The sequence below is a fragment of the Pseudophryne corroboree genome, chromosome 1 (genome assembly GCF_028390025.1).
Source record: "Pseudophryne corroboree isolate aPseCor3 chromosome 1, aPseCor3.hap2, whole genome shotgun sequence".
In the NCBI taxonomy this organism is placed as follows: Eukaryota; Metazoa; Chordata; class Amphibia; order Anura; family Myobatrachidae; genus Pseudophryne; species Pseudophryne corroboree.
This window is the reverse complement of record NC_086444.1, coordinates 871,673,174-871,701,165: the sequence shown is the minus strand read 5'-3', so window position 1 is coordinate 871,701,165 and position 27,992 is coordinate 871,673,174. Positions and strand designations below refer to the sequence as shown.

Below are 27,992 nucleotides of genomic sequence, written 5' to 3'. Positions count from 1 at the left end.
AGTTTGAGCAGGCAACACAAAACTTAAACATACATTTTACCCTACTATTTAAAACGGTACCTTTGGGGCCCAATATATGAATCTATTATGTAAACCTAGAAACTAAAAAAAAAAAAAAAAAAAGAAGAATAATAAAACCTTACAATGAGCTGCTTTTATAAATAATCAAATATTGGTATACAAGCTTCCCAGAGGCGTTCAAGCGCTGTAAACATCTGTCATATGACAAACACAGTAGGTCTGCTGATACACACAAGTCTCCAAATGTGTTTTGCTGGTGTTTTTTTAAGGCTATATGATTCATTTCCCAAGCTTGGAGAATGTTTTGTGCTGTTATTTAATTTTTATTTAGAGCTTTCTTGTAACGCTCTGTACTGAAAATGGTTATATAGAAGAATGTGTTTGTGCATGTGTAGCAAAGCAAATATGGGTAGCAAGCAACCTATTTCCCACCTTCCTCCATCTTTGTCTCCTATTTGTCACTTTTCACGCCCATCTGCCAGAGCAGGGACCAATAGGATATGTCCATGCTATATGTTTGCCTGCTCTTTCCTCACCCATGTGTGCCAAAATCCTGTCACTTCTGCTCTGTTTATGAGAAAAGCAAATGTCACATGGAATTAGCAAGACATTCTCTGGAACACACACATACATAGAGGTGTAAATAAGTTACGATTATTAAGTGTCAATAAAGTACACACACATCTTGAGAAAGTGATATTTTTTTATTCTTATTTCACAATCTTTTTCCTTTTTTATTAATATATCATAGATGGTGCAGCACTCAATCACTATAGCTAAGTGGCCAATGTACTAGTTGTGTGGTGATTGGTCTATCTATGTGTGTTTTGACAAGTTTACTGAAAAATCCAGTCACAATGATGGTCAGTGTACACTCTAAACACAAATCTATACAATTAACACCTAGAAAGTTGCTGAAAAACTACTATTTTAATAATAAAGGGCCTGATGTGGAAATATGCTAATGCTGAAGGAGGCATCTGAGAACAGAAGATGTTTCCTGCCAGATCCAATTGCTGCGTCCTAAGGCTACTCAGAATGGCCGCCTCAGCTCCGTGCTGAGGTCAGTAAATATACATAGGAAGATGCAGACATACTGATCTCGCCACTCACAGCAAACAGGACCTACACACAAATTGGGGTATAGCAGTGGGAGTGTGTGCTTACATTATAAATAGTTTTGAAGTGAATTTATGAATGTTACTATATTTATTCCATGCCGCCAACCTTGACAGATTTACTTTTTTCAAAGTACAGTATTCCTAATGGTGATGTTTGCAAATAAGACATTGCTGTTCTTTTCCTGAAGGAAGCAGACGGTCATTACTGAACTGATCTATATTTTGCAAAATGAGGATCAGCAGTATGGGAACTCTAGGATTTCCTGGGGCCTGAACTCTGCACTTTCATTCATGTGTGACTGCTGTCCCATGAGACTGTCCCCTTTTTCTTTCTTTTTATTTACATGGCATAGGCTCTGTGGCAGGCAAATTGTGCCTCACTGTTGATTTAAGGTGAAGCCACTGTGTACCCTAAAGCCTAAATAAAAATGTTATGCCTTGTGATGTTGAGCTTCAGCCTTAAATTCTATAAACGCACAAAGCTGATTCCTCATGAAGAACAAGCTAAAAAACAATACTTTTCAGAAAGAGAGGAAATACATTCCGTGTAATGTATGCGACGCGTAGAAACAAAGTACTGCGTCTCAGTTTTCCTCAGGAAGTACAATGGTATTTACAAGGTTTCAATAGACCTTACATTGTGTTAAACAACACGGTCGATGTATTAATGTGATATTTTTCATAGTTTCTTCAGAGAGAACCCAGTCTCACACAACCACAGTTTTTGATTACTGTATTCCCTTTGATTTTACTACAATATTTGTCGTACAGTGTCCATCTTGGAATATCCTCGGGTATCATAGTCCAACTGTATAGACATGTTACTTTCAAGACTAATGACTGACACATAATAAGTTGCCATATGTCATTGGCGCTTGTTAGTGTCATGCTTTTTTATAGTTACACAATAACATCTTACAAATAGTCATACAAAAGTACATCTGTCAGAAGTCAGCCTATACTGTAGATGAACTCACAAAACAACTAATATACTGCACCCTGTCTGTATGAGACTTGTATTATGGTACATTGTTTGTGTCTTCAGTGTTCTAATATATTCAGTATTTGCACTTGAAGCACTGAAAAGTGCTTAACATTATATGGAGTCTGCACTCTGTCTGCACAGAAGTATTCCTGCCGCTTTAATGCTATGTCATGCTTAGTGGCAGGGATCGAATGAGTAGTGGGCAGATAGTGAGTTGGAGGGATCGAATGACGAGTGTGAACTGGTGCCTATCGCTGCAAACCCAAGCTGTCAACCATGGACATTGGAGTGGATTGGCAGCTGGGTGGTGCACCCGTGAAAAGGGTTCTGGAGAAGAACACTGGTCTTATAAATATTATGTCATTAGCTCAATGGAAAATTTGTGATTGGTTCACGCATGTGGCTGACTTGTATACAGCTGGTTAGTACAATTGCCATCTCATCTTAAGCCTGGCTATGACACCTAATGACAATGTCAACAGTCATTCTCAGTAATTAAATATTAACTCCATAACAGTACGGATGATGTAATGGTTAGCATTACTGCCTCATAACACTGAGGTCATGGGTTCAATTCCCACCATGGCCCTAACTGTGGGGAGTTTGTATATTCTCCCCGTACTTGCGTGGGTTTCCTCCGGGTACTCTGGTTTCCTCCCACAATCCAAAAATATACTGGTAGGTTAATTGGTTCCCAACAATATTAACCCTAGTGTGAATGTGTGTGCATGTATATGTGGTAGGGAATGTAGATTGTAAGCTCCACTGGGGCAGGGACTGATGTGAATGGGCAAATATTCTCTCTGTAAAGTGCTGCAGAATATGCGTGCGCTATATAAATAACTGGTAATAAAATAATAACCAAGATTATATAACACACGTTTCTGAATTAAGCATGTTAGGATGACTAATGCTTACAAAGTGGCCGTTCCATATTTTTGACAGTGTATTATGAAGACTTTCATAACGTAATGGCCCAATACCATGCATAGGGCTCTACACAGCCTCTTGTTACTGTTACAAACAGAAGGACAACAATCAATCCACAATCTGGACCACTGAAGGACAGCTTTCAAACAAATGTGAGTCCAATTCCTCTACACATCAAACTACTCCAGCCTGAGTAACTCATACACTTATAACTTAAATCTGTGTTTGGAACGCTGCAAGACCTTTTCACTTCATACGCAACTACTCAAATTTGTCTATAGCTTACCAAAAACATCTGAATTCTCACCTGTACCAATGTTATCTGTCTTTTTAAACTATGAAAAGACATCCCCAATCTGCTCACTACAGTTCTCTCTTATTATTATTTATTTATTATTTATTTATTAACAGTTTCTTATATAGCGCAGCAAATTCCGTTGCGCTTTACAATTTGAAATAACAATTACAAACTGGGTGATAACAGTCATAGAGGTAGGAAGGCCCTGCTCGCAAGCTTACAATCTATAGGCATATGTACATAAGGAAAGGTGCTATCTATTGCATAGAATGAGAAGACATGTGAGGATATGTGTGGACTGTACAGAGTGGATGTAATTTGATAGCAAGGTTTATGAAAGTTATGTGGGCGGTTCAGGAATTTGATACGCTTGCCTAAAGAGGTGAGTTTTGAGGGAACGCTTGAAGGTTTGGAGACTAGAGGAGAGTCTTATTGTGTGTGGTAGGGCATTCCACAGAGTGGGTGCAGCCCGATGAAAGTCCTGCAGTCGTGAGTGGGAGCGAGTAATGAGTGTGGATGAGAGACGCAGGTCTTGTGAAGAGCGCAGAGGTCGGGTTGGGAGATATTTTGTGATAAGCGAAGTGATGTACGTTGGTGTAGTTTGGTTAATGGCCTTGTGTGTGAGTAAAAGTATTTTATATTGAATGCGGTAGAATACAGGTAACCAATGGAGGGACTGACAGAGTGGATCTGCAGACGATGAACGTCTAGCGAGGAAGATAAGCCTCGCCGCTGCATTCAGAATGGATTGTAGTGGTGAGAGTCTCGTTTTGGGAAGACCAGTTAGGAGACTATTGCAATAATCAATGCGGGAGATAATGAGAGCGTGGATTAGAGTTTTAGCAGTGTCTTGTGTAAGGTATGGTCGTATTTTGGATATGTTTTTTAGATGCATGTAACATGATCTTGAGACAGATTGAATGTGGGGAACAAAGGACAGATCAGAGTCAAGGATGACACCTAGGCAGCGAGCTTGTGGGGTAGGGTAGATAGTCGAGTTTTCAACAGTGATAGAGATATCAGGTTGGTACCTACTATTGGCCGGTGGAAATATAATTAACTCTGTCTTTGAAATATTAAGTTTGAGGTGGCGAGATGTCATCCAGGATGAGATAGCAGAAAGGCATTCAGTGACACGGTCCAGTACAGATAGGGACAAGTCAGGGGAGGATAGGTAGATTTGAGTATCATCTGCGTACAGATGATACTGAAAACCAAAAGAGCTGATTAGTTTACCAAGAGATGAGGTATAGATAGAGAAAAGCAGAGGACCCAAGACTGAACCTTGCGGTACTCCAACTGAAAGAGGTAGCGAAGAGGAGGTGGATTCAGAGAAGCGAACACTGAAGGAGCGATTAGATAGGTACGAGAGGAACCAAGAAAGGGCTGTGTCTTTAAGACCTAGGGATTGTAGTGTCTGTATGAGAAGAGAGTGGTCTACAGTGTCAAATGCAGCAGATAGATCTAGAAGAATAAGTAGTGAGTAGTGGCCTTTAGACTTCGTAGTGACCAAATCATTAACCACTTTAGTCAGTGCCGTCTCTGTGGAATGTTGGGAACGGAAGCCTGACTGAAGTGGGTCCAACAGAGTGTATGAGTTAAGAAAGTGTGTGAGTCGAGTGTAGGCAAGTCTCTCAAGTAGCTTAGAGAGACAAGGGAGCTGAGAGATAGGGCGGTAGTTTGAGAGAGCATTAGGGTCAGAATTTTGTTTTTTTTAAATGGGAGTAATAACTGCATGCTTGAAGAGTGAAGGAAAAATACCAGTAGAGAGAGAGAGATTACAGATGTTAGTTAAGGTAGGGATGAGCACCAGAGACAGAGCTTTACTTATTTGTGAGGGTAAAGGATCAAGAGGAGAGGTAGTAGAGAAGCAGGATGAGAAGAGTGATGATACTTCATCTTCATTTGTGGGATCAAATGAAGAAAGAGTGCCAGAGGGTTCAGGTAAAGAACGGAGCAGGTCACTGGCTGCCGAAGAGCATACCATTTCATCTCGGATCTTATCAATCTTCTCCTTGAAGTAGGAAGCAAGATCCTGTGCCTTGATAGTGGCTGGTGGGGTAGGTGCGGGAGGATTCAGAAGTGATTTAAATGTATTAAAGAGTCGTTTGGGGTTAGAGGCTTGAGCAGAGATAAGAGTTTGGAAATATGTTTGTTTGGCAATGTCCAGGGCATTTTTATAAGAATGGTAGACTGTCTTATATGTGAGGAAGTCACTTGAAATACGAGATTTACGCCACTGACGTTCAAGTTTTCGTGTGAGTTTTTGTAGTTGTCTTGTTAATTTGGAGTGCCATGGTTGACATCTAGGCCTACGTGGAGTGTGATGGGTAGCTGGAGCCACTTCATCAAGGGCTAGTTCTAGAGTCTTATTAAGGTGTGATACAGCCATCTCAGGAGAGGTGAATGCAGAAATAGGTGAAAGCAGTTGTTGGAGTGAAGTGGAAAGTTCTTGAAGATTAATTGTGTTAATATTTCTGCGAGTTTGAGGAAGATTGGAGAACTTCCGCAACACAGGGTTTGAATTAACAGAGGAAAGCATGCAGGTGATAAGGTTGTGATCTGATAGGGGGAAAGGAGTGTTAGTGAGTTCAGAGATGGAGCATAGTCTGGTGAATACTAGATCAAGGCAGTGGCCCGCCTGATGAGTAGAGGAGTCAGTCCATTGGGAGAGGCCAAGAGAGGAGGTTAGAGAGAGTAGTTTGGAGGCATGCGCAGCAGATTTTGGACAATCAATAGCAATATTGAAATCACCCATGATAATGGTGGAGATGTCAGAGGATAGAAAGTGAGGGAGCCAGGCAGAAAAATCTTCCAAAAATTGTTTTGGATGCCCAGGTGGGTGGTAGATAGCTGCAACACGCAGAGAGAAAGGAGAGTAAACCCTAATGGAATGTACTTCAAATGATGTGAGTGATGGAACCTGTGGTAGAACAGTATATGCAAAAGATTGTGAAAGTAAAAGTCCAACTCCTCCTCCTTTATGGTTATCGGGTCTGGAGGTGTGTGTAAAGTGGAGACCACCATGTGCCAGTGCTGCAGGGGAGGCTGTGTCAGATTGTGTGAGCCAGGTTTCTGTTATAGCCAGCAGATTGATGTTGTTAGATATGAAGAGGTCATGGATAGATGTTAATTTGTTACAAACAGAGCGTGCATTCCATAAGGCACATTTTAGTGATCTGGAGGGTGATGGAAGACATGTGATGTTTATGAGGTTAGCTGGATTTCTATGTTGCTGTGAATCAGGTGAATGCGAGTGATGCAAGTGGCTGGGTCCTGGATTTGGTGAAATGTCACCAGCTATCAGAAGCAGAAGAGAGAGATAAATGTGGGTGTCAGAGGTTTGTGAAAGTTTTTTATGGTGAGAGGTTGTAGAGGTTATTGTCAATGAGTATAGGGAAGTAAAAAGCTCATGAGTGCTAATAAGAGGGGAGTGTAGAATTGAGGGGGCAATACGTACAGAGGGCTGAGTTGCTGGGAGACTGAATGATGCAATGGCCTTTATGAATACTCCATGAAGAGCAATGCAGAAAATCAATTTGTGGAACATAGTTAGTTTGAGATGAAACCAGTGTTTTCTAGGCTGAGAGTGTAGGGTTTTACCTGCTCAAGTTAAAAGTGCAGGTGCCTATTTACTGGTGGTGTTCTGCTGTATGTTAACTGTGCATTATAGAGCAAAGTGACAAACAGGTATGTACAATCACATGTAAATCACAATGTATATAGTTGTCTACCAAATTGGTTGCATTTTGTTCTTAGAGGTCATGAGGTTTTTAGTTGATAAAATTTTACATACGCTGAAATACACAGATGATTGGGAATGAAAGGATAGGATGATGTTTTCTGTTTTGTCGGTGGGTTGTTTCCGTCTGTTTTCGTCCTGGTAAGTCCTGGGTAAGTCTATATTGTAATATTTTCATAACCCTTTTAAAAAAAAGCCCTTATAATAAAGCCCTGTTCAGCCGGCTGTTGTTCAGCCAGGCATCTTTCCTTATGAATGGTAAGTATCCATGTGTCTCTAGTAATTGCAATCAAGGCCTAACATCCCACCCCCGTTTACAGAGCATGCCATAAAACTCAGCTAAAACAAATACTAAGATAGCAGTTAACAACTATATAAAGTTGCAAGACAGTTTCATCCTACAATACAATTTAGCATATAATATACAAATTGGCAGTGTAGATTACCTAGTTATATTAACACTATCACTGATGCATATATATTCTCAGCAGATCCAAAATGCAAAGTAGTGTAGATTACCTAGTTATATTAACACTATCACTGATGCATATATATTCTCAGCAGATCCAAAATGCAAAGTAGTGTAGATTACCTAGTTATATTAACACTATCACTGATGCATATATATTCTCAGCAGATCCAAAATGCAAAGTAGTGTAGATTACCTAGTTATATTAACACTATCACTGATGCATATATATTCTCAGCAGATCCAAAATGCAAAGTAGTGTAGATTACCTAGTTATATTAACACTATCACTGATGCATATATATTCTCAGCAGATCCAAAATGCAAAGTAGTGTAGATTACCTGCAGAGAAAGGAGAGCAATTGTCATATTGGTCCGGCACAGCCCTTCAGTATATGGCAAACATACAGCCACTATGTAGAAGTCCTGGGTAAGTCTATATTGTAATATTTTCATAACCCTTTTAAAAAAAGCCCTTATAATAAAGCCCTGTTCAGCCGGCTGTTGTTCAGCCAGGCATCTTTCCTTATGAATGGTAAGTATCCATGCGTCTCTAGACATACATATTCAAACTCATGTATGTTTTTTGATGTAATTATTGTCTTGTAATTGGCATTGCATGTGTGGGGAAGTTGCTCAGTGTAACATAGTGTATTATTGCATGCTGTCCGGTGTTTACCTCCTTTGATTATTTGGCCATTTGTGGTCAGGTGTATTACATCTTTACATTTAGTGAGGTGTAGTCGTGGTGTAAAGGATAGAGTGTGATTCCTGATTAGTAAAAAAAAAACCTAACACTGAGCAACATCACCAAACAGGTAATTTCAACTTTGAACTTTGTCATTTATTTTGTACTGTCTGGACATGGCTACTAATAACAGATGCACAGACAAAATTCTTCAAGCAATGTGTGTAAATGCTAGGAGCTTAGGAGACAAAATTCCAGAGCTATTTGTGATAATGACAAGGGATAACCTGGATTTTGTGGCAATTACAGAGTCATGGTGCAATGAGAATCATGACTGGGACATAGCTATACTAGGATACAATTTATTTAGGAAGGATAGAATGGGAAGAATAGGAGAAGTGGTAACAATGTATGTGAAAAAAAAGCATAAATGCTACTTTAATACAAAGTATTGAAGATAAAACTGAGGCCCTTTTGGTCACCATAGAAACCGGGGAGAAGGACATTATTCGCATTGGGGTAATCTATGGACCACCAGGCCATGGGCAGGATTTGGACAGGAACCTATTGTTGGACATCACTAAAATGGCTTTAAAGGGAGAAGTCATAATCATGGAAGACTTTAATTTACCTGGTGTAAATTGGGAGGTGTCTTTTGCAAGTTCAGCTGCAAGTGGCAAATTTCTACATTTCTTACAGGGAGCATCTCTCAAGCAATTGGTGAGGGAGCCAACTCGCAAAGACTCAATATTAGATTTAATTCTTACAAATGGTGACAGGATATCCGACATATATGTGGGTGAGCACCTGGGATCCAGTGATCATCAAGCAGTATGGTTTAGTATAAAGACAGGATCCAACTCCTGTCACACGAAAACAAAGGTGTTGGACTTTAGAAATGCTGACTTTGCAAAAATGGGGAGATGTTTAAGTGATTGGCGGACTGGAGGAACTTGGAAGGAGTGCAGGAGAGGTGGGGAAAACTGAAAAATGCAATACTAAGTGCAACAGACCTTTGTATCAAAAGGGTTAGGAAAAGCACCAGGAAAAGGAAGTCAGTGTGGTTCACAAAAGAAGTAGTAACTAGTGTGAAAGCAAAAAAGATGGCTTTTAGGAAATACAAACACTCAAAATAACGACAGACTGAAGTATGCTAAGAAAGTGATCAGATGTGCAAAGGCAGAAGCCGAGGAGAAAATGGCCCAGTCAGTAGATAAAGGGGGCAAAACTTTTTTAAGTATATAAGTGAAAGGAGAAAATCAAATGGAGGAATAATAAGACTTAAGACAGAGAGTGAGCATTTGGTGGAGGGAGACCAGGAAATAGCAGATCACCTAAATAATAATTTTTGCTCAGTATTTACTACAGAAGGAGAAGGGATGGGGCCACAGTTAAGTTGCAAGGACATTCATAAAAATAAGGTAGATGAAAGCACATTTACAGGGGAGAAGGTCCTGACAACTTTCAAAACTAAAAGTGGATAAATCAATGGGGCCAGATACACCCAAGGATACTTAAAGAGCTAAAAGATGTGCTGGTTACACCTTTAACAGAATCATTTAACCAGTCACTAAATACAGGTGCAATTCCAGAGGACTGGAAAAGAGCAAATGTAGTTCCACTGCACAAAGTGGAAGCAAGGAAGAAGCAAGTAACTACAGACCAGTAAGCCTTACATCAGTAGTAGGGAAACTAATGGAAAAACTTTTAAAAGAAAGAGTTGTGGAATATCTTAAATCAAACAACTTACAGGATCCAAAACAGCATGGATTCACTGGTGGGAGATCATGCCAAACAAATCTTATTGACTTTTTTTAACTCTGTGACAAAAATAATAGATTAAGGGGGAGCTGTAGATGTAGCATATCTAGACTTTAGTAAGGCATTTAAAAACTGTCCCACATCGCAGACTGCTAAATAAACTTGAAAGCGTGGGGGCTGATTATAAAACAGTTATATGGATAAGAACCTGGTTGCAGGATAGGGAACAGACAGTTGTAGTAAATTGAGTGCAATCTATGGAGGGAAATTTTACCAGTGGAGTACCCCAGGGATCTGTACTGTGTCCAGTTCTCTTTAATATCTTTGGTGACATTGCAAATGGTATTGAAGGGAAAGTATGGCTTTTTGCAGATGATACAAAGATATGCAACAGGGTAAACACACCGGGAGGGGTAAAACAAATGATTGATGACCTAGGTAGGCTTGAGAAATGGTCAAGAACGTGGCAACTACAGTTTAATGCTAAAAAATGCAAAATCATGCACTTGGGTCTCAAAAACCCAAAGGCTAAATATAGTATCAAGGGTACTATAATGGAAACTACTGAGGAGGAAAGTGATTTTGGAGTCACTATTTCAAGTGACTTGAAGGCAGGAAAGCAATGCAACAAAGCAATGAGAAAGGCAAGTCAGATGCTTGACTGCCTAGGGAGAGGAATCAGTAGCAGGAAAAAAGAAGTGATAATGCCATTGTATAGGTCATTGGTACGGCCCCATCTGGAATACTGTGTCCAGTTCTGGAGACCATATCTCCAGAAGGATATAAATACATTAGAGAGTGTACAAAGAAGGGCAAATAAAATGGTGCATGGCCTACATTACAAAACTTACCCGGAAAGGCTAAAAGATCTATAGTTTGGAGGAGAGAAGGGAAAGGGGGGGGCATGATAGAAACTTTTAAATATATCAAGGGTCTTAACAAAGTTCAGGAGGGAAACATTCTTCAAAGGAAGAGAAGTATTAGAACTCGAGGACATACACTGAGACTGGAGGGGGGGGGGGTTCAGGGGAAATTTAAGAAAACTTACTTCACGGAAAGGGTAGTGGATAAGTGGAATAGCTTCCCATCAGAGGTGGTAGAGGCTAAGACTGTAGAGCAATTTAAACATGCTTGGGATAGGCATATGAATATCCTTACAAAGAATTAAGGTTAAGCAGGGTTGAGATTGCCTAAAGGATAAAAAAAAAGGGGCAGACTAGATGGGCCAAGTGGTTCTTATCTACCATGAAATTCTGTGTTTCTATGTAAATTCGCATGTGTTGGCAGAGTAAATTATATTAAAGGCACAAAATAAAAAATCTAAAGAAAATGGTTATTAAAAGGCAAACATACTGTAGTGTGAGTAACACACACACACACACACACACACACACACGCCATGTAGTGACACAGGTCATATGTTCAACTAAAATGACGACATGACACCTGTTAGATCATTCAGAGAGGTCACAATAGATTATTGAAAAGGAAGTATATAGAACTAGTCCACTTAAAGGTCTCCCTATCCATTCCACAGATAATCATAGCTTGTCTATAATTCATTGTTATCTTGAATGAAATAAAGGGCAGATGCTACAATCTTAACTTTTTTGTTTTTTTTTAGGCTGTACAATATTGTATAATGAATTGTTGGAATCTCAATAATAGAAAACCTACAGTAGCCTGAAGGATAAAAGCTGACTCGTTATAAAGCTCCAGTGAGGCTTGTACTGTGTGCATTCTGAAAGGAGTTATTCGCCTAATTTGTAAGCACTTCATCTTCTGTCTCTAATATACATAGGCCCGGATTTATCAGGCTTTGGAGAGTGATAAATAGCACGGTGATAAAGGACCTGCCAACCAGCTGCTAACTGTCATTTTTCAAACACAGCCTGTGACATGGAAGTTAGGATCTGATTGGTTGGTACTTTATCACCGTGCTATTTCTCACTCTCCAAGGCTTGATAAATGGAGGCCATAGTATGAAACATTAATAAAAAATAAATAAATAACTTGTCAGGGTACAGGAAAGTTGTGAACAGTATTATCCTCTTGAGAGTTAGTCTGGAGACATAATGATCATGAGATGCTTACTCACTAGTTATCCATTCAAATGTTGTATTAATGAATCATAGGTATGCAGAGCTTTAGATAGCGACACAAAAGATAAATTCCTGCAGATTTGAGGACTATGGTTAGAAAGAAGATACAGCCACCCCCTCAATATTCCTTACCCTCCTATTACATTTGGTATTCATTTATACTGTATAATGAAATGTCCTGACATGCTTATTTAGGTCTGTTATAATGCTTATTTGTACAAAGTGGAAAAGTGTCCAACATAATTATATACTTATTTCTCTTTCACAAACTTACACTTATTATGGACATTATAATGTATTTATACAAACCTATACATCAAACACAATGTTCTGGGTGCTAAGCTGTGGGTACAAGAGAGTGATACCCCTTTAACACCTCCACAATAAGCCGCATTATTGCCGGGTCTCTGCTTGGTGTAAAAAGGTCTCGGAAACATAACCTGTGCTCAGTGACCCAGGTAGCGAGCAGGGTTGGATCTGGGTAATGGTGCAGTCTAAACTGGTGACCCGAGCCATCTGGCCCAGGTCCTCTTATAAGCCTATAGAGAGCCTACTCACTGGCACTAGGATATTGTCAAGTGCTGGGAGAGGGAAGCCCCCGCAATAACCTTAGTCCAGCATGCAGTGTAAATGTGTAAATGGGGTTTCAAGCTGATGTAACACAGCTTGAAACGTGTTCAGTGACCCTGGCTGGAAACCGGGTTGGCAGTGTAAAAGGGGTATGACTGCTCTGTGAAAAGAAGAATAGTTTGGTGTAGCAATAAATCTTTAATCCTTTAAATTACCCACGCGTTTCTTCATATTTTTACAGAATAGGCATTTTGTAATATGTTTTAACCACAAACAGTGTGTCCTTCCTCTTGTGGGTGAGAAACACCATTGTCTCTCCATATATCAGAGGTTCCCAAACTGTGTGCCGTGGCTCCCTGGGGTGCCTTGGGACACTTTCAGGGGTGCCCTGGGTTGGTGGTCCAAGACCAATTCAAATTATTCATGGTCAATATAATAGGTAAAACCAGTGCTGGTGGCTGCCAGTCATAAAATATGTGGCCAAACAGAAGCAAATCTTGTCCCTCACCACACAACTGACCCTAAGGATGACATATAAATGCGATCTAGTTAATGTGATATCTCTTTCTAAATTTCTCAATAAGAAATTTTTGGCCTAGGGGTGCAGTGAAAAAAATTCTGATATTCTATGGCGCCGTGATTCAAAAAAGTTTGGAAACCACTGCTATATATATATATATATATATATATATATATATATATATATATACATACATACATATACATGTCTTGATAAAAGGGAGAACGGTCCCTGAAACGTCGACCGAAACTACACCTGTTTGTGTGTGTTTATTCATTACGGTTTGGAGTGGCAACTACTGCATTCCCTCTCTCTCTCTCTCTCTCTCTCTCTCTCTCTCTCTCTCTCTCTCTCTCTCTCTCTCTCTCCCCCTCCCTCTCTCTCTCCATATATATGTATGTGTGTGTATATATATGTGTGTATATATATATATATATATATATATATATATATCCGTAGTTTGGAATACACTCACCAGACTAGTCATAGCATCAATGAAGGTTTTTTATTTCAGCATGGGTACAAGCAGCGTGCTGACGTTTCGGTCCCCCTTGGGACCTTTGTCAAGGTTCAAATGCAGTAGGCACCATGTCACAATATATACCCCCTTCAATTATACCCAGTATCATACCAAAAACGTGGACAGAAAGTGAAAATATAATACATCACATACAAACATATATACACACATTTAAAATACTCACTTCCATGTTCCCATATCTTACTTATAGCACTAGAGGCACACAGCTGATAAATCCACATAGCCTGCACTGGCTACAACGAGCCGCACGCCGGTGGAAATCCACTCACAGCACAAGACCGGTGGAACGCAGCACCACTCACATCTGGCGGAAGCGGAACACAGAGCTGATACGCAGTGGAACGCTCCAGTAGGACGCGCCTCCCACCTGAGGTATCGCGTCATATCCACTGCCATCCCTCCAACGGCTCACTAAATAAAGCCACTATCGTTGCTAAGCAACCAACGTATTCAGTAAACAAGACACTCTAGCGTACCTCAGCGCTATAGTATCATCAGATAACACCAACGATCAGATAGCTATGCCATATTGTTATCTATATATAAGTACACATATCACAAAGATAAGATACAGATATTGGGATATTGGGAACATGAATGGTGTCGTTAAAAAACATATAAATGGAAGTGCATGTTGGAAAACATCACATCATGTTGAATACAATAACTATGGACAAGATATAGTACAGAGGCCACCAAACACAACACACCTAAGTGTGGAAAAATAGTAAAACAGATGAAGAAAGTTCTTTTGTGTATATGGATGTATTTATTTATTGTAGTATTAAATTATTGTAGTCCCAATCTGAGTTTAGCTCAAAGTCCCGATATGTCAAAGAAAGATACTCCAATGGATAGAGTCATTTAGGCCTTTTGGCCAAACAGTGTCCAACTTATGTATCCAATAAGCTTCTTTACGTAGAAGGGCTTTAGCACGATCCCCCCCTCTCTGTAGCGGCGGAATCCAATCAATAACCATGTAGCGTAAAGATGTCAATTGGTGTTGATGTTGCACAAAATGTCGTGCTACAGGCTTATCTGATCCACCCGTCTTTAATGTCAACCTTATAGTAGACCGATGATTGGAAATACGTTTGCGGAAGGGTCTTATTGTTTTGCCCACGTATACCAATGAACAGGGACATAGAAGTATGTACACCACATAATCAAATGTACACGTCAATCGGTGTCTGATAGCAATTCTCTGCCCATTTTGCGGGTGGGGAAAGGTGTTGCCTGTATTCATGCTACTGCACGTCGTGCAGTTTGGATATCTATAGCACCCCCAAAATCGTTGTATAGCCCGAGAGAGACATTTCTCAATTAGATCTGGATGATCCCCTCTATCCAGGAACCGGTGTTGCATCTCAGTTAATTGAAGCTTAAGTGTCCTGGGCTATACAACGATTTAGATACGGGGGTGATAACCCATCTAAGAAGCAGCTATGCGACCAGAGCAGCTGTTAAGAAAAATTGGGGTATTGTAGCAACTGACAGTATCCTCAGCAAGTCCCTTCCCAAAAAGCCTCTAGTTTCCTACAGAAGGGGCCCCAATCTGTGTAATATCCTCATGCGACCAGATATGTCATTCAATAAGGAGACAGAATATTGGCTACCCACTGCAAAATTGGGGTGCTTTAGATGTCCAAACTGCACGACGTGCAGAAGCATGAATACAGGCAGCACTTTTCCCCACCCGCAAAATGGCCAGAGAATTGCTATCAGACACCGATTGACGTGTACATTTGATTATGTGGTGTACATACTTCTATGTCCCTGTTCATTGGTATACGTGGGCAAAACAATAAGACCCTTCCGCAAACGTATTTCCAATCATCAGTCTACTATAAGGTTGGCATTAAAGACGGGTGGCTCAGATAAGCCTGTAGCACGACATTTTGTGCAACATCAACACCAACTGACGTCTTTATGCTACATGGTTATTGATCGAATTCCGACGCTACAGAGAGGGGGAGATCGTGCTAAAGCCCTTCTACGTAAAGAAGCTTATTGGATACATAAGTTGGACACTGTTTGGCCAAAAGGCCTAAATGACTCTATCCATTGGAGTATCTTTCTTTGACATATCGGGACTTTGAGCTAAACTCAGATTGGGACTACAATAATTTAATACTACAGTAAATAAATACATCCATATACACAAAAGAACTTTCTTCATCTGTTTTACTATTTTTCCACACTTAGGTGTATTGTGTTTGGTGGCCTCTGTACTATATCTTGTCCATAGTTATTGTATTCAACATGATGTGATGTTTTCCAACATGCACTTCCATTTATGTTTTTAACGACACTATTCATGTTACCAATATCTGTATCTATCTATCTATCTATCTATCTATCTATCTATCTATCTATCTATCTATCTATCTATCTATCTATCTATCTATCTTTGTGATATGTGTACTTGTATATATATAACAATATGGTATAGCTATCTGATCGTTGGTGTTATCTGATGATACTATAGCGCTGAGGTACGCTAGAGTGTCTTGTTTACTGAATACGTTGGTTGCTTAGCAACGATAGTGGCTTTATTTAGTAAGCCGTTGGAGGGACGGCAGTGGATATGACGCGATACCTCAGGTGGGAGGCGCGTCCTACTGGAGCGTTCCACTGCGTGTCACCTCAGTGTTCCGCTTCTGCCGAATGTGAGTGGTGCTGCGTTCCACCGATCTTGTGCTGTGAGTGGATTTCCACCGGCGTGCGGCTCGTTGTAGCCAGCGCGGGCTTTGTGGATTTATCAGCTGTGTGCCTCTAGCGCTATAAGTAAGATATGGGAACATGGAAGTGAGTATTTTAAATGTGTGTGTATATATGTTTGTATGTGATTGATTTATATTTTCACTTTCTGTCCACGTTTTTGGTATGATACTGGGTATAATTGAAGGGGGTATATATTGTGACATGGTGCCTACTGGATTTGAACCTTGACAAAGGTCCCAAGGGGGACCGAAACGTTGGCACGCCGCTTGTACCCATGCTGAAATAAAAAAAAACTTCATTGATGCTATGATTAGTCTGGTTAGTGCATTCCAAACTACGGATGAATATTCATGAGTTTGCTGCTTATGAGACATGAGTGACACCCCAGCAAATTGATCTTATTTCTGTGAGTGCTGGCATCTTCCAAATAAATATATATATATATATATATATATATATATATATATATATATATATATATATATATATATATATAGTAGAAGAAAGGTGTGCCCAGGTTCCCAGTTGCGCTCAGGAGTGTTAAAAGCAGCACCTCTTGATGAACCTTCTGTTAGCAAAGAATCAGAAATAACACTAGAAAACTCAGATCAGATGAATCAGCATATGTCTGAGAAATTGAAATTCAAGACAATATCTTTATTGGATAAGGGCTTTAGTATCTAGACCATCTATATCAGACCAATGGGCTGTAAAGAAATAAACAGCACTGAACTTTTAGAAGATGGCGCACATTCTTTAACATAAATTTAGTAGAGATGAAGTACAAAATGCACAAGTATTCCTCACAGAGTCCAGTGGAAACACTGGACTCTGTGAGGAATACTTGTGTCTTTTGCGCTATATTGAAGAATGTGCGCAATCTTCTAAAAGTTGAGTGCTGTTTATTTCTTTACAGCCCCTTGGTCTGATATAGATGGTCTAGATACTAAAGACCTCCTTATCCAATAAAGATTTTTTCTTGAGTTTTAATTTGTTAGACTATGGGGTATATGCAATTGCGGTCGAATTGCCGCAAATGTCGAAAAACGGGGCATTTTCACACAAAAAAATGATTCGACAATGCAATACAGTACTTTTCGACAAAAAAAGGCCGTTTCAAATTCGACTTTTTGCAGTTCGACAGTTGTCAAATTCGACATGTCTGCAATGGTAAAAATGCGGCTTTTCGACAAAAGTATATTCAATTGAAGAATGTCTATTCGCCAACAGTGCTTTTCGACAGTCATTTCGTCAATTTCAGTCCGCCTCATTTTGCTGGCGGGATCTAATAAAAAAATTTTAAAACATGTTTTTTTTTTTTATTATTGCTAATAGCATATCTATTTATATTAGAAGGGATTATCTACTTGGTTTGTCTATTAGGAGCCACAAGTATTATTTAATATATTTTTTAAAAGAATATATATATATTTTTTTTTTACTAAAATAATATGGAGAGATCAGAGCATGTTTTTCAGTGGGAAGGGGTGGGAATGGGTTAAAAATCATGAAAAAAAAATGCGTGGGGTCCCCCCTCCTAAGCATAACCAGCCTCGGGCTCTTTGAGCCGGTCCTGGTTGTAAAAATACAGGGGGGGGGGGGGGGGGGCAAATGACGGGATCCCCGGTATGTTCACAACCAGCACCGGGCTCTGCGTCCGTTCCTGGTGCCAAAAATACGGGGAACAAAATACTTAGGGGTCCCCCGTATTTTTAACACCAGCACCGGGCTCCCCTAGTCAGAGAGATAATGCCACAGTTGGGGGACACTCTTATATCGGTCCCTGCGGCCGTGGTATTAAATCACTAACTAATCACCCCTGGCCGGGATACCCTGGTGGAGTGGGGACCCCTTAAATCAAGGGATCCCCCCTCCAGCCACCCAAGGGCCAGGGGTGAAGCCCGAGGCTGTCCCCCTCATCCAAGGGCTGCGGATGGGAGGCTGATAGCCAAGTGACAAAATAAAGAATATTGTTTTTTGTAGCAGAACTACAAGTCCCAGCAAGCCTCCCCGCAAGCTGGTACTTGGAGTACCACAAGTACCAGCATGCGGGGGGGAAACGGGCCCGCTGGTACCTGTAGTTCTACTGCAAAAAAATACCCAAATAAAAACAGTACACACACACCATGAAAGTAAAACTTTATTACATAAATGCACACCGACACACACATACTTACCTATGTTGACACGCCGACTCGGTCCCCTTCACCAGTAGAATCCATGGGTTACCTGTAAATAAAATTATACTCACAAAAATCCAGTGTAGATCTGTCCTCTTCTTGTTTGTAATCCACGGACTTGGCAAAATAATAAAACGCAAAACCCGGATCACGCACTGAAAGGGGTACCATGTTTACACATGCGACCTTTTTCCCCGACTGCTAAGACCCCCCATGACTCCTGTCACAGAGGGTCCCTTCAGCCAATCAGGGAGCGCCACGTCGTAGCACTCTCCTGATTGGCTGTGTGCGTCTGAGCTGTCAGGTGGTGCATAGCACTATGCCGCTCCATTATAGTCAATGGTGGGAACTTTGCGGTCATCGGTTGACCGCGAGTAACCTCAACCGCTGATGCAAAGTTCCCACCATTGAATATGATGGAGCGGCATAGTGCTATGTGCCGCCTGACAGCTCAGACGCGCACAGCCAATCAGGAGAGTGCCACAACGTGGCACTCCCTGATTGGCTGAAGGGACCCTCTGTGACAGGAGTCACGGGGGGTATCAGCAGTCGGGGAAAGGGGTCCCATGTGTAAACATGGTCTCAGCAGTCGGGGAAAGGGGTCCCATGTGTAAACATGGGACCCCTTTCAGTGCGTGGTCCGGGTTTTGCGTTTTATTATTTTGCCAAGTACGTGGATTACAAACAAGAAGAGGACAGATCTACACTGGATTTTTGTGAGTGTAATTTTATTTACAGGTAACCCGTGGACTCTACGTGGACAGACACAACATTGGTAAGTATGTGTGTGTCGGTGTGCATGTATGTAATAAAGTTTTACTATCACGGTGTGTGTGTGTGTGTGTGTGTGTGTGTGTGTGTGTGTGTACTGTTTTTATTTGGGTATTTTTTTTGCAGTACAACTACAGGTACCAGCGGGCCCGTTTCCCCCCCGCATGCTGGTACTTGTGGTTCTCCAAGTACCAGCTTGCGGGGGAGGCTTGCTGGGACTTGTAGTTCTGCTACAAAAAACAATATTCTTTATTTTGTCACTTGGCTATCAGCCTCCCATCCGCAGCCCTCGGGCTTCACCCTTGGCCTTTGGGTGGCTGGAGGGGGGGGACCCCTTGATTTAAGGGGGCCCCACTCCAGGGTACCCCGGCCAGGGGTGACTAGTTAGTGATTTAATGCCACGGCCGCAGGGACCGATATAAAAGTGTCCCCGGCTGTGGCATTATCTCTCTGACTAGTGGAGCCCGGTGCTGGTGTTAAAAATACGGGGAACCCCTACGTTTTTTGTCCTCCGTATTTTTGGCACCAGGACCGGACGCAGAGCCCGGTGCTGGTTGTGAAAATACGGGGGATCCCCTGTAATTTCCCCCCCATATTTTTACAACCAGGACCAGCTCAAAGAGCCCGAGGCTGGATATGCTTAGGAGGGGGGACCCCGCGCATTTTTTTTTCTTGATTTTTAAACACTTTTGTGCCGTCCATGAAGTCGAATCCAGGATGCACACTATCGTCAATTGGTCCGTTTTTCGACAGCGGGACTGTCGAATCCGTTTTTTTATTGAATATGTCGAATTCGGGTCCCGGCGGGAGGGTGTCTGACTGTCGAATTTAAAAACAGTCGATTTCCAGCCGGAATTTGATCGCAATTGCATATACCCCATAGTATTGATTCAGATGAATCAGCATATCAGTGATATTTTCACTCTTTTCAAGCTACCTTTTATCACGTTGTGTTTGAACAATCAATCTAGTACCCCGAAGAAATCCTACGGGACGAAACGCGTTGGATCCTTCATTTGTTCCACCAATATGGTGTATGCTGAATTTACGACAACAAGAAAACACACTTAAACTGGTTGTCAATTTAAGAAATCTATAAATGTATATCTGAGGAATTGTCCTGCTATTTTATCATTGTGAAAAGTAAATTGCATATCTGAGGAATTGTCCTGATATTTTATCATTGTGAAAAGAAAATTGTTTTATTAATACTGTCAATAAATTGTAAAGAAAATGTTTTTAAGGATCCCTTATAATGTGGATGGTTGAGATTAGGATTATGTTTGATCTTTAGCGCCCTCTGATCTGTGTTTTTTATATATATATATATATATATTATACTGTGTGTGTGTGTGTGTATATATATACACACACACACACACACACACACACACACACACACACACACACACCAGTTTTAGGCTGAAATACCTCTACAAGGACCTTTTCTAAATAGACTCTGGAGGCAAGTGTATATGATAGATGACAAGATGATGTTCTAGTCCTTGAAAATCCTGATGCATTTTTAAATATCAATCTTTAGTACTCCATTAGGTGCACTACAAAATTGTAGGAGATCACATTAAAAAATAAGTACGGCTCATATATCACAAGAGCAGAGGAAAAAAATTGTATTGAATTGGGAGGCTGCCCACAGTGTAGAATGGAGGGGACATACCTCTTGCTTAACTTCTGGACTTGCCAGAAGATTGTAAACCTGCACCAAAAGTTTACATTTTATTATTTTTCATGTCATGTAATTCTGTGATGTTGCTATGTAATTTTGATCCCTGGCAGGCCAAGTCTCCTCCTCCTAAAAAGCGTGATGGCTAACTGAATATCATGATCATTCTCCATAAGTGCATTTCCCCCTCACCTTTCATATCAGATGTTAAAAAGGAACTTTTTAAAACCTTGTACATTGATAGGGATGCATCTTTTAATGAAGTATGTGAAGTATTCTGTTATTTTATGAGAAGTGGGTCCTTTTCCTGGACATTCCAATACCCAAGCAGAGATTTTGAAAGTCTGAACCAACAGGTTCTTTTTCATAATCTTGACACTTCAAACTGAACACTAACACTCCAACACTTTCAGTTACATCATTTTAGAGGTTCATATTTAGGTTCACATCTTTTTATACAATTCAATCTACTTGGTCCCCCCTCCTTCATAATTGGCAAAGCCTGACAAGCCCTCTTCAGGTATACCTCTAGTTTGTTTGTTTTCTGGTGTGGACTTACCAGCTTTAATCATCTTGTGTTTTACTTAGTTTAATTTTCTGGTTCCTGTTTGAACTTCAATTTTACTGAAGGGTCTCGCATGTTTACTGATGGTGTTTTCTTTATTTCTCTAACGTCCTAGAGGATGCTGGGGACTCCGTAAGGACCATGGGGATAGACGGGCTCCGCAGGAGACATGGGCACTTTAAGAAAGACTTTGGATCTGGGTGTGCTCCTCCCTCTATGCCCCTCCTCCAGACCTCAGTTTGATACTGTGCCCAGTGGAGACTAGGTGCTTTCAGGGAGCTTTCCTGAGTTTCCTGTTAGAAAGAATTTAAGTTAGGTTTTTTATTTTCAGGGAGCCTGCTGGCAACAGACTCCCTGCATCGAGGGACTGAGGAGAGAGAAACAGACCTACTTCTCTGAGTTTCAAGGCTCTGTTTCTTAGGCAACTGGACACCATTAGCTCCAGAGGGATCCCTGAACCTTTACTTCAAAAAAAACGGTTCAAGTTCAAAATGGAATCGCTCAGAGCTGTCATTGCCAGCCTGGAAGGGGGAGATTTTATGGTATCTCTGGACATAAAGGATGCATACCTGCATGTACCCATATATCCTCATCAGGCGTACCTGAGATTTGCGGTACAGGATTGTCATTAGCAATTTCAGACGTTGCCGTTTGGGCTTTCCACAGCCCGAGGATTTTCACCAAGGTGATGGCAGAAATGATGGTGCAGATTAATTTGGTGGGTGTGGAAGAGCCCACACCTCACCAAACAGAAGAAATTCCTATGTTTGGAGCACTCTTTTATATAATGTGTATGTATGAATGGATGAAAACTGTATTTAGTTTAAAACTTAGCTTTTATTCATCAAATACTCAACTAAAAAATGATAACAGGGGTATTCTAGAAATATCAATTAATTATTCCCCTTCTAAACAGTGGTAAAAATATAAATAAATAAGAGCAAATACTCTCGTCTTGAAATTATGTATTTTGCTCAAAAATTGATGACAGGAAATGATAGTAATCTATCAAACTTATCCAAAAAGCAGCAGTAGTGATATTGGTGATATATATTCTATACAATCAGAAAGGTTATTTTAGAAAATTGATTAATCTTTAGATATTCAACTTCAATATCTCATATAAGGTCCAATCTGATAATACATGTTTGAATTTCACCTGGCGGTATAAATAATACTATACATATCGGATCGACTTCTCCCCATATTTCACAATAATTTTTTGTACATCAAATACTAACATCCCTTCCATGCAGAAGAGAGAATGCTATCCATGTCTGTGTAGAGACACATGAAGAATACATAGTTGCAATTAAATTTTACTGAACACTCTATCTACATATTGGTTCATTTGTATCTTTAAGTAGAAAGCTGACACACTGATGTTTATATCAGCTGATTATGTAACAGATGCAGATATTTTAAACAGCCACTATTTGCAAGGACCACGTCCTAATCATAATGTAACAGACCACATCATATACATTAGGGCTCCTGTATAATTTATTGATTAGCTGTATTCAGAAAACATATTGTTGCATAGAGAATTTGAGAAAACACGATCATATTATACTGTGTCTTTGACAGTGGAAAGAAAAGATTGGTTTACACTGGCATGGATAGTAGAAAATTAGATGGTGACACTCTAGTCTGCTAGTCCCATCTGCTGTCTAACCTCATCCGTGAGCGGAGGAAAGATGAGAGTAGGACAGTCGACTGTGTCACGGAAAAGAGTAAAGCTGGCGCACTGGCTAGAGACCCCGTCGTGGTGTTAGATGGGCCCTGATGCTTATATGCCTTGCAAGGTCCTAAATGCGCCACTTGGGCCAGAGCCAGAGTCCGAAAATGAAAAGAACCACAGTGACAGAGTAGGTCACAATTATGTTGGTATCGCTAAATCATTAGAAAGCATTTGAGTTATGTACTGAGATTACACACACCAGAATTGCTCCTAGTGGAAAATATGACTATTGCTGGAAAACTATTGTAATTATTTTCTTAATAGGCACAGATTGAAACGGTTTCTCAGGTATTCATATCCACATTGATTGCACCTTGCTTGTTGCCATATTTCTTATAAAGGTTGGTACCTATTTTATTATCAAGAGTACACAAACATAGCTCGTCACATGTGAGACTATAACTCTAGAAAAAGAAAAAGAAAGATAGTCGGCACTCCAGTTCACTGATCCCATCTGCTGTCTGACCTCATCATTAGAGCGGAGGACAGATGAGAGTAGGATCGTGGGCTGTGCCGTGGAAAAAGAGACAGCGGACGGCAACCTGAGAAGCCGTATGTGGTGTTAGGCGAACCCTGTTGCCGCTTGCCTTGCAGGGTCCGGATGCGCCACCGGAGACCAGGTGTCCGTCCGTGAAAGTGAGGATTAACAGGAGAGGAAAGGATGTGGGGAGTGTCGGGTAAGTGTGTCTAACCCACAGGTCACTGTACGTTACCACTCTTGAGCGCGATATCCCCGAACTCAGTCAATCATAGCCGCTCAAACGCTCTGGATTGCTGCTGCTGGTCACGGCTCCCCCTGCAGTGAGGAGTCCGTGCGTTAGGCCGTTTGTTGTACGTACGTTTCACCACCTGGGCTTGCTCACCTGGCAGCCTGATGGTGCTCCTGCGCAAGCAGGGTGTCACAATTATCCCATACTTGGACGATCTCCTCATAAAAGCGAGATCACGGGAGAAGTTGCTGAACAGCGTATCACTTTCGCTGAAGGTGTTACAGCAACACGGCTGGATTCTCAATATTCTAAAGTCGCAGCTGAATCCTACGTCTCGTTTGACCTTCTTGGGCATGATTCTGGACACAGACCAGAAAAGGGTTTTTCTTCCGACAGAACAAGCTCAAGAACTCATGACTCTGGTCAGGAACTTATTGAAGCCAAAACAGGTGTCAGTGCATCACTGCACTCGAGTCCTGGGAAAGATGGTGGCATCATACGAAGCCATTCCCTTCGGCAGGTTCCATGCAAGGACTTTCCAAAGGGACCTACTGGACAAGTGGTCCGGGTCACATCTACAAATTCATCAGCGGATCACCCTGCCCCCCAGAGCCAGGGTATCTCTCCTGTGGTGGCTGCAGAGTGCTCACCTCCTAGAGGGCCGCAGGTTCGGCATTCAGGACTGGATCCTGGTGACCACGGACGCGAGCCTCCGAGGTTGGGGAGCAGTCACACAGGGAAGAAATTTCCAAGGTCTTTGGTCAAGTCAAGAGACTTGTTTCCACATCAACATCCTGGAACTGAGGGCCATATACAACGCCCTACGTCAAGCGGAGGCATTACTTCGCGACCAACCAGTTCTGATCCAGTCAGACAACGTCACCGCAGTAGCTCATGTAAACCGCCAAGGCGGCACAAGGAGCAGAGTGGCGATGGCGGAAGCCACCAGAATTCTTCGCTGGGCGGAGAATCATGTAAGCGCACTGTCAGCAGTGTTCATTCCGGGAGTGGACAACTGGGAAGCAGACTTCCTCAGCAGACACGACCTACATCCGGGAGAGTGGGGACTTCATCAGGAAGTCTTTGCGCAGGTTGCAAGTCATGCCCCAAATAGACATGATGGCGTCCCGTCTCAACAAAAAGCTACAAAGGTATTGCGCCAGGTCAATAGACCCTCAGGCGGTAGCTGTGGACGCCCTAGTGACACCGTGGGTGTTCCGGTCGGTTTATGTATTTCCTCCTCTTTCTCTCATACCCAAGGTGTTGAGAATAATAAGAAAAAGAGGAGTGAGAACAATCCTCATTGTTCCAGATTGGCCACGAAGGACCTGGTATCCGGATCTGCAGGAGATGCTCACAGAAGATCCGTGGCCTCTTCCTCTAAGACAGAAAAAAGGAAAGAGAGGCGCCCGTATCTTACAACCTTGGTGAACTTCCAGATGCCGCACAATATGGAAGAATGGGGAAGCTGTCAATCCCCAAAAATTAACAGTAACAAGATAAAAGAACCAAAACGTGCGCAAAAGGAAGAGCCAAACTAAAAATATATTAATCTATTTTATTAAATAGTAATTGTAGTTATTAAAAAATATTCAATTCAAATATATATTCCTCGGAGTGACCACAGTAGGATATTACAAATAAATTTAAAATAAATAAAACAACATAATCATAAAATATATTACCAACTAGTTGTTCTCATATATGATTAATATTCTAAAGGATCAATAATGGATACAGATATATATAATCCTGAAGAACAATGGCTGGCCAGCCTTAATTAATACTTAATAAATTGTGCACAAATAGGATGTATCAAAAGATCGAATAGAAAAATGAAAGATTGTTGTCTAGAAGATATCATATAATTTGCATAGATGGTAAGAGCTCAGGATTCTTCCAACAACAGTCTAAAATAGTAATAGTTAGCCGTTATATATGTATCCAAAAGTCTCGTGAGGGAATTAACCTCATACGGCTGCTGATGTAATTGCTAAATGTTGGAGCTAATGAATAGACACCAGTCCCGTCTTTTAGACCAAAAACTAATGAAAGTCTCGGTAAAAGCACCTAGCCTTAGGCAGCTGTTTAATGTGGGCAGCCAATGCCGTGATAATGCAGTCCCGCAACAAGATGATAAATGTGAACAAAAAATACTGGAACAAAGTCCCGAATGACTCAAATAGCACCTAGCCCAACGAGGCCATATATGTGGGTAGCTATAATGACGGGATAATGTATAAATGAATAAACCCCGTATCACTCGTAGCAGTCTCACCCGTGCCAGTGAATGCAATAGCCGTCCGTCCGGCCGGATGTTCACCGGACCTCCGCCGTTACCAATCCACAAGCCGTTCAGTGCTGCACTGCCTGGGTGCTCCTCCGACAGTGCAGCTGGGTAATCCTTTAGGCTGGGATGTTAAAGAGGAAAATAACTGTGGCGGTTATGGGCAGGTTAGGGCTGTTGGTGATGTCCGTTCGTCTCCCAATCGCAGAGAGATGGTGTATAACCGTGGATCACTCCAGAGCCGTTCAACCTAACGCGTTTCTCGACCGTAGGCACTGGTCGTTTCATCAGAGGAAGTGTAATAAAAGGGAGTCCTCATCTGGCTGTATTTAAAGCTCCCCGTTAATTGTCTAAACAGAAACAGCTGATGAATTTCCAACTATTCACCCATAGAAATCGAGTTGAAGTGAAAGAGTCTAATATATTTCTCAATACCTATGTATAAATCTCAGTGTCATGCTAAAATATTAGGATCAAAAGCCAATATATGAAATAATATAAATATATAGAAAATAAATATATGAAAAAAATGAAAAAAATATATATAGAAATACAGAAATAGTGAATATATAAACTAAAATTAGTATCATTAATATTTAATCTTTCAAAAAACAATCAAACAGATCTCAGGAGTGGCGTGTCTGAAGGTATAAAGACATAATAAATATAGTGTACCACAATAAATCATATGAATAGTGAAGTGAAAAACATATATAAATGCAAAATGAAACGGTAATAGTTATAATTCATAAAAAACCCGTTTTCTATAAATGTGTTACAAATAAATGATAAAGAAATAGATAAAGAATATATATATAAATATAAATACCCAATAATCTGTACATCAATATATGACTAATATTTCATTTGTAATCTATAGTCATTAAAGAAAATATATAAAAAGAACATATATTAAATAAAAATATAAATGTAAATTATAATAAATATATAAATAAAAGCATATATATCAGCACAAGAATTAGGACTGTGTCACATCATATGACCCGTCTACGGGGAAAACAAAGGGAAGAACTAACCTAAAAAGGAGAGATATATTTAAACTCATCCAAAAAAAGGTCTGTCTAACGAATGTCAACCCCGCCTGCAGGGTCCAACACATGACACCTCCAAATACACAAATTAATTAATAATATAATACTCATCTATCAGAACATGAAGAAAAAGAGGTATAATGAATAAACTAAAATATATTATAATAGAAGTACGCATTAAACCACAGACTCAAGCTCATTTAAATAAATTAATAAATTTTTAGTTTAAATGGCATATATCAAAAAAACCTTTTATAGCTAAAAAACCATTATCAATATATGAAAAATATACATAAAAATATATTGCATGATCATACATGGACAGAGGATGTAAAACTACCTATCCGTATAGGCATAATATGAATGGACTAGAAGTCTAACTACCAATAAAATACTAGTAACTAACAATTCAATTACCCTCAATTATTCCATTGGGACAACTAATACTGATAAAAATAAATAAAAGAAGAAAAGGAGAGAAGAAAAAGAAATTTATAAGAATGATGGTATCATAATAACCCAGCTGAAAA

The 27,992-nt window shown here is 40.5% G+C and overlaps 1 protein-coding gene across 5 annotated transcripts in view; it reads left to right on the top strand.

The window, feature by feature from the left end:
- Positions 1–27,992, top strand: part of MFHAS1 (multifunctional ROCO family signaling regulator 1) — a 150,485-nt gene that overhangs the window by 91,588 nt on the left and 30,905 nt on the right. For 2 of the 5 annotated variants that reach the window (XR_010177375.1, XR_010177376.1), the window contains exon 2: positions 11,640–11,781. The exons of the other annotated variants lie outside the window; for them this stretch is intronic. The gene's annotated coding sequence lies outside the window, so the exon portion shown is untranslated. The remainder of the gene's footprint in view (positions 1–11,639; positions 11,782–27,992) is intronic. 5 annotated transcript variants of the gene reach the window in all.